Below are 7,777 nucleotides of genomic sequence, written 5' to 3' on the forward strand. Positions count from 1 at the left end.
TTGTATTGTTTCTTGCTAAAATAGCATACTTGTCAAAGCTATCTAAATGTGTAGATCCAAAGACAGGCAAGAAGGCTTCAGCTTGATACATCAGCTCTAGTCCCAGTTCCTCTCTTGGTATGTTTGGCTCAGAGGTATCAAAGCTAACTTGCCTTTTGTTGGTATAAACAGGAACAAAGAAATGTGAGGCTTATTGAAAATATAAAAGACTACAAAAATTATGTACATATGTGAAAAGTTTCCTGTCTGCTATTGCCAGAATTCTAGAATTAATTATCCATTTTCATGAATTTGAAATCTAGAAACAAAGGGAAGGGAAAACTTTGCATATCACTTATCACACACAAAATAATGAGGCCTTATTAACATTATGACATCTAGTGGTGGAAGAGCATTGCCACAAAAGCTTTGTTAAAAATGTAGTCTAAATTAATCTGACCCTATCTTGGTTTAACATGCATGGCCTATTCCGTTTTCTGCTTCAATGGAGCCCTGCATACATTAAAATATTTAGTGTAGGCCACCAGTGCTTCTCAAAGGGTTATCTGTGGATGGTTTGTGTCACAATAACCAGGGTGCCTGTTTAAAATGCAAATTTAAACCTTCATTGTAAAGGCCAGAAATATCCATGTTTAAAAGGTCCACGGATAATTCAAATATGTATAAATGCTTGAAAACTATATAAATAGGAGAATTACAGAGCACAGAGTATAGCAGTGGGCATAGCAGTATACTACATATCTGTATAGAACCCAGATACAGTTCTTACTTTCACTCTGAATATCATTTAGCTCGTTTGGGTATGTGTGGGTAGGTATATATTTTTTCATTCATAATCAAGGAAAATAAAGATGATATTTATTGTTATCCTCAAGGATCACACACTCATGTAGGAGGAGTAGAAGGATAAACAGTTAAATTATAATATTTATGTAAACAGTAGATCAACAAAGGAAGCGTGACAAGATCTAGGTGTAACATGACAAAAATTCACTCTGAATGCTATATTTGAACTAATTTTTGATGACTGATCAGGAGTTTGTGAGATGATGGTACATATCAGGAAGAAAACAACAGGTAGAAGAGAGAGCAGAAACCTGTCAGCAGGCACTGAGCATCAACTGAATAATACATTTTGAAAATGAACAGAATGTGGTTTGTAAGAGATATGAAGTGAAAAAAAAGGGATAAAGCTGCACACTGAAGTATGGTTGGATTTTTCTGCACTACTCTCAGTTCCTCTTACCTGGTAAATTTTTGTCAAAAGCTAAAGAAATCCTTTATTGGTATATATAGATAAAAAGAGATAGATAGATATTTAGATAAATTGATAGACAGGTGATCGATAAATGGTGTGAGTTGAAATCTCAAATACTTAGTTTTGCCCTCAAACCTTTCCTTTGGAAAATCACTGTTATTTATATTGGAAGGTGGCTGGATCTAAATTTATAGCAAAATTAGTATTAGATGTGCATAAATTACTTATTTTTATTAATTAAGCCAATTTTTGTTTTTAAAAACAGCTTTATTGAGGCTTAATTGATATACAAAAACTGCACATGTTTAATTTATACAATTTGATGATTTTGGAGACATGCATACTCTATTGAAATCATCACCACAATCAAGGCAATACACATACTTGTCACCTCAAAAAGTTTTCTCCTGCCGCATTTGATTTTTTTCCCTCTTTTTGTGACAACAACACTTTATATAAGAGGATGTGAAGAAAAAGGAACTCTCGTGCACTGGTGGTGGAAATGTAGATTGGTGCAGCCACTGTGGAGAATAGTATGGCGTTTCCTCAAAAAAATTAAAAATGGAACTCCCATTTTACCCAGTGATCCCACTTCTAGGAATTTATCCCAAGAAACCAGAAAGACCAATCAGAAAGAACATCTGTACTCCTATGTTCATAATTATACAATTTACAATAGCTAAGATTTGGAAACAACCTAAATGTCCATCAGCAGATGAGTGGATTAAAAAGCTGTGAGACATCTACACAATGGAATACTACATTGCTGTAATAAAGAAGGAACTCTTTACCATTTGCAACAGCATGGATGGACCTGGAGAGCATTATGCTAAGTGAAATAAGCCAGTCAGAGAAAGATAAATATCATATGATCTCATTCATTTGTGGATTATAATGAATATCATAAACTGAGGAACAAAAATAGATACAGGGACAGAGAAGCATTGAACAGATTGTCAAACTTCAGTGGGAAGGCAGGGGAGGATTGGGGGAGGGATGTAAGAGATCAACCAAAGGACTTGTATGCATGCATATAAGCATAACCAATGGACACAGACACTAGGGGGGTGAGGGCATGTGTCGGGGGGGTGGGAGTGGCCTAGGGGAGGTCAATGGGGGAAAAAGGAGACATATGTACTACTATATGTAATACTTTAAACAATAAAGAAAATTGATAAAATACTGTGGCAGGCAACATCACCTGCCTAGGAAACAACCTCAGCTGATTCAGTTCTGGGCTGAGAAATATTGACCAAATTTGCCATCCTATTCAAATATATTTCAGTGAATTTAATTAGGATACTTATGAGCATAGTTTCAGTAGTTGTTAATTTTATCAGAAAAGACCAGCAATCAATTCATGCATCCTTGTTTTCTTTTCTATTTTACTCTCATTAATATCTAATCATTCTCTTTTAATAATTCCCAAGGTAGGCACTGTATACTAAAAATAAAATGATTTTGAAGGTAACAATACATGATTTCTGGTATTTATACTTACGTATATCCTTTATGATTAAATTCATTTTAATGAATGTTCGTTGAATATCAAGCATTGACCTTGACACGTAAGACAACGAACTAAGAAAAGCTGATTCTCATAGAAAAAAGAAAATGTCTAGAGAGAAAACAGAAAAATATATAAATGAGCCATTGATAAGTGCTATGGAGAAAAGTAGGATAAGGAAGATACAGAAGGTGGGGGACACTGTGTTATATGTGAGGTCAGAAAAGCTTCTCTTATAAGGCAATAGTGATGTAAACTTGAAGACATTGAAGGAGCATGCGAGGCTCTTATCAGAGTAAAAGATTTTCAGGCAGAAGTTACAAGGCAAACTCTCAGAGATGAAAGCCACCCTAAAAAGTCTGATGAATCAAAAAGAGGCCAATGTAATGAGGGCAGAAAAAGTAAAAGGACAGTGGGCATTAGAGAGATTACATGGCTATCCAGAGGCTGCTTGATACAGGAAATAACAGGTACCTGGCTTATTTTTCATCCCAATAGTGATAGCTTTTGAGTCCAGATGTGATACTCTGTATCTTACTTTTAAAAATATGGGGAGACCTAGCTGGTTTGGCTCGGTGGATAGAGCATCGGCCTGCGAACTGAAGGGTCCCGGGTTGGATTCTGGTTAAGGGCACATGCTCAGGTTGCGGGCTTAATCCCCAGTGGGGGATCGGGGGATAGGCAGGAGGCAGCTGATCAATGAGTCTCTCTTATCATTGATGTTTTGATCTCTCTCTCCCTCCCCTTCCTCTCTGAAATCAATAAACTATATATATAAAAAATAAAAATATGGGGAAAGGAAAGGGGACATCTGTAATGCTTCCAACAATAAAGATAAATTCTTAAAAATAACAGTTCCATTGTGTAAAGTATAATTATTAAACCTCAGCTAGGTTCTTGATATGCCTAGAATTCATTAACATATTTCTGTATTCCACTTATTATCTTATTCTCCTTGAAAATTCTTCGACACTCCTTCTTCTCTCCTCCACCCTCCAGCATCTTCTTTATCATATTATTCAAAGTAATAATTTCATTCACTATCATATTTAAGCATTGGGACCTTCTGAGGATAACTTGGGCACACACGTACCCCCACACATTTACTTACCTCTGTGATCATAAATTCTGCCTGCTTTTCTGTTATTCTGTATTAATGGTCCAAACTAGCAAAAGCCAGACCTCCTAGCAGTGTTCTAATGATGCCCTCACTTTTGGTTTACTCAACAATGTTGCTTCATTAAATTCTTTCTTCTTTCTTTGGCATCAATATTTTCTCTCTTCATTGGTTAATTCTCATCATCATGCAATATGAGGAAATTTCCCTCATCCTTAAAAAAAATGTATAACAGTTTTGATTCCACTTCTATTTAAAGTCACCACTCTTAAATCTCTGCTTTTCTTCATTGTAAAGCTAAAAGAAATAGTCTCACTGACAACCTTATATTTATCCCCCCCCCCTTATATTTATTTCCCAGTTTAGCTTTGAACCCATTCCAAACAAGGGAATTCATCCCACTAATAAATGATTGGGGCTTGGTATAGCAGTAGAGGTCATGAATATTGTCAGATTCTTTATGTAGATCAAAGGCAACGATGATAAAATTGGGATTTTTAACAATGCGAAGAGTCAAGAAGGCCAGATGCTGCTAAAACTCAAGCCTTTCCTCTTCAGTGCTCTCCAAGGACTTTGCACTCCCAGTATCTTCATTTCTCCCCTGAAGCCTTTCTCTGAAGAACAGTTACAGAACCCTGAGAGCAGTCCTCATCCAATTCAAAATATATCACCTAAGGAAATGTTAAAGTGATCATTAAACTTGAAAGATAAACTTCAGCAATTACAAAGATCCTCAGTTAAAAAATATGTCTATTAACTGAAAAAGGTATGTCCTAATATCTCCTGTTATTAGAAATGTTTATAACACAGGCAGGAAGGAAGATAACATCAAATGTTTTAGAAAGCATAATGCCAGAGAGTGAAATAGGTTGGAAAATTGAAGAAGAAAACAGGTGTGTGGGAACAAAACTTTCATAGCATGAATGTAGAATGATTTTCAAAATGGGATAAATTCATATATATATTTAAATAAAATAAATGGCTATTTCCTCTTCTTCAACATCTAAAGAAACAAAGAGTTAGACTTTTCTCCCTTTTTCATTGTTATAATGTATAATTCTCAATGCCATGTGCCATTTCTTGAGTTATTTCTTGTGTTAAACTGCAATGTTCCCTTATTTTGGAAAGTGTTTCATACATGCCCTTTATTCTGGAACTCCTGAGGGACGCTTTAGGCCATGAGAAACACAGCTTGTCGGAATCGCCGTCCTTGCCACTGCCTCTGCTGGGTGCACATCTCCACCACTCGGAGATGGACAGCTTAAATCCTACCCCCCAGACTCCGGACCACTGTGGGCTGAAGGTCTGGATCTGAGCTTGTCAAGCTGTCCTGGGTTCGTATCAGAGTGGAGTCTTTTTCTCCTTGGGAAGGGCTCCTGGGTGGAAGTCATTTCATGTTCCCTCTGTAGTCCTGGGGAGTGGTGGCTGTGCTGTTGTCTGAGGTAGAAAACCCTGAGAGTTTGCTGGTTCACTTGGCTTACTCTTCACTTTAGTGGGATTTCACTGGATTTTTTGGGTTTTTGCAGCCTTTCTTCTAGGGCCTCTAGTTCTTCCTCCAGCTGCTGTGTTTCCTCCTTTCCTGCCATGAAGGGCCTGTGACTGACTGTCAGGGCTGCAGTCGCTTCTCAAAGAGGTTATACACGCCACTCCTGAACTCGTACATGAAGTGACATGGTGTTGTGGGGAGCAGAAGGGTTCCCTGTGTCTGACTGTAAAGAGAGGTTCATGTAGTCAGCCAATTCTTCCACAGGTGAGTCCAGAAAGAATATGTTCTTTCTTGAATTTTGAGTTCTCACCTCTCCTTTTGGCTGCTACATAGGAAGTTCTCAGATTGGCAGGATAAATGCAATATTGCATGTGAATCAGAAACCATTCATCGAATTCAAACACACAGGGAAACTGTTCCTTTAACTTCCAGACACACTCAATGAATAGTCAATAACTGGAGGGATTTCTTTTGGATCACCATCTGGATTGCCATATCTGTGACTAGACATACGGCCAAAGGAAAACCACTCTTTGTCAATTAATATCACGAAGCCCTTCAGAGTCTGGTCGTGCTGATCCACAGCTGCACAGACCTGTTGCCGCCATCCGAACAGTGAACAAGCACACTCACCTCTTCCTCTGTATGCCTTGGCAATGGACATTCCTGCATCCATGGCGGCCTCAGTGTGCTCATCGGGGGAGATTTAAGTTCGCACAGTTCAAGCATTTTCTGCACACTGCTCCTCATGACGTTGATGTTCCCTATCCTGATAAATTGGAACTTGATGTTGGAATAATTGTCTACATTCTGGTAGCCCTTCCCTTCAGGATGGTTTGCCATGGAGTTACGTTTTAGCTGAGTGTCAATGATGCAAAGGAAGTCACTTCCTAGACTGGCTTTTCTGGTAGCCTGGAGTATCTGCTTGTCTCTCAGGCTCAGGGCATTGAAGCTGGACAGGGGCTGGCTGCTCCTGCAGATGGAGAGGTGCTTACCTTTATAGTAGTCAAAAAGGGCAGGGAATCACTGTGGTCTGCTCCAGAATATGTAACTCCCCACTATCGTACTGTGGCCAACCTGGGAACCTACAGTGTGGTGGGGTAAGAATCACAAACTGGAGCCTCTATTCGTATTATTGAGCGGCCAATAATCATTAGGGAAGCCCATGTGCTTGTATTGTTCAGTGAGATTGAGAAGCATCCATCCTTGTTCTCCTTCTTCTTTCTCCATCTTGGGGTTGAATGAAAAGGAATATAACTCCTTATGCTTGGCCTTGCAAAGTGTATGAGAGAGATACGCACATCATGGCAATCTCTCTCCTACTGTTTGATGAGTTATAACAGGTGAAAGTTATGGCAAGAAAAAAAATACAGGACACCCAGTACGGTTGTTGACTGTTTTAATGATGGAAATCTGGCTGTGAAGAATCCATGCTTCCTTTTTTTGTTTTGTTTTGTTTTTAAATCTTTATCGTGGAAAGTATTGCTTAGGTCAGTGATGGCGAACCTTTTGAGCTCGGCGTGTCAGCAGTTTGAAAAACCCTAACTTAACTCTGGTGCCATGTCACATATAGAAATTTTTTGATATTTGCAACCATAATAAAACAAAGACTTATATTTTTGATATTTATTTTATATATTTGAATGCCATTTAACAAAGAAAAATCAACCCAAAAAATGAGTTCGCGTGTCACCTCTGACACGCTTGTCATAGGTTCGCTATCACTGGCGTAGGTCCTCCTTTTGCCCTCATTAACCTCTTAACCTCTTCTAGCCCTTTCCCTTCCTCCCCCCCGCTCCCGCGGCCCTCACCACCCCATTGTCCATGTCATAGAAATATGAACAAACTGTTGAACTTCAGAGGGAAGGCAGGGGAGGGTGTGTGGGAAGAGATCAACCAATCAACTATCTTTCTTTTCTTGGGTCTGGTGCATTTTCCACAAATAAACATGAGTAGTCGTCAAATGCAAAGTACCTAGGGCTGCTTTTTTTAGAAGATTTGATCTGTCAAGTGGCCACTTTTGACATTGGGTGTGCAGAGGCGCTCCATGGAGGGCCCACATCTGCAAGGTCCCGGGAGGACACGGCCTCATGCACTTACCTGCAGCTACAGTGTGCACCTCTTACTGGAGACGGTTTACAAATACCCCCAATCCCCTCCTTTATAAGTGTGATAACTCTAGAACTTATTTTCTATTCTATTTTACAGGTTTCTCTGCAGAGATAGTTCCAACTGCTGAAATCTGGCTTTCAAACTCATGTTTTATTTGCCGCCTTTCTTTAGACTGTCTTACTTTCTTGCACTTTGCCAATGATTGATAGACATCGCAAATACATTCTTGTTCTAAAATCCTTGTCTCAGGGTCTGCTTATGGAAAAACACAAAGCTGTATGATATTCTTAGGTTTCA

General features: G+C 38.9%; 1 pseudogene; it reads right to left on the reverse strand.

Moving 5' to 3' along the window:
* Positions 1–4,926: 4,926 nt before the first annotated feature.
* On the reverse strand, positions 4,927–7,417 carry LOC118650426 (annotated as a pseudogene).
* Positions 7,418–7,777: the final 360 nt, after the last annotated feature.

Source organism: Myotis myotis, unplaced genomic scaffold, assembly GCF_014108235.1.
Source record: "Myotis myotis isolate mMyoMyo1 unplaced genomic scaffold, mMyoMyo1.p scaffold_m19_p_3, whole genome shotgun sequence".
NCBI classification, from domain to species: Eukaryota; Metazoa; Chordata; class Mammalia; order Chiroptera; family Vespertilionidae; genus Myotis; species Myotis myotis.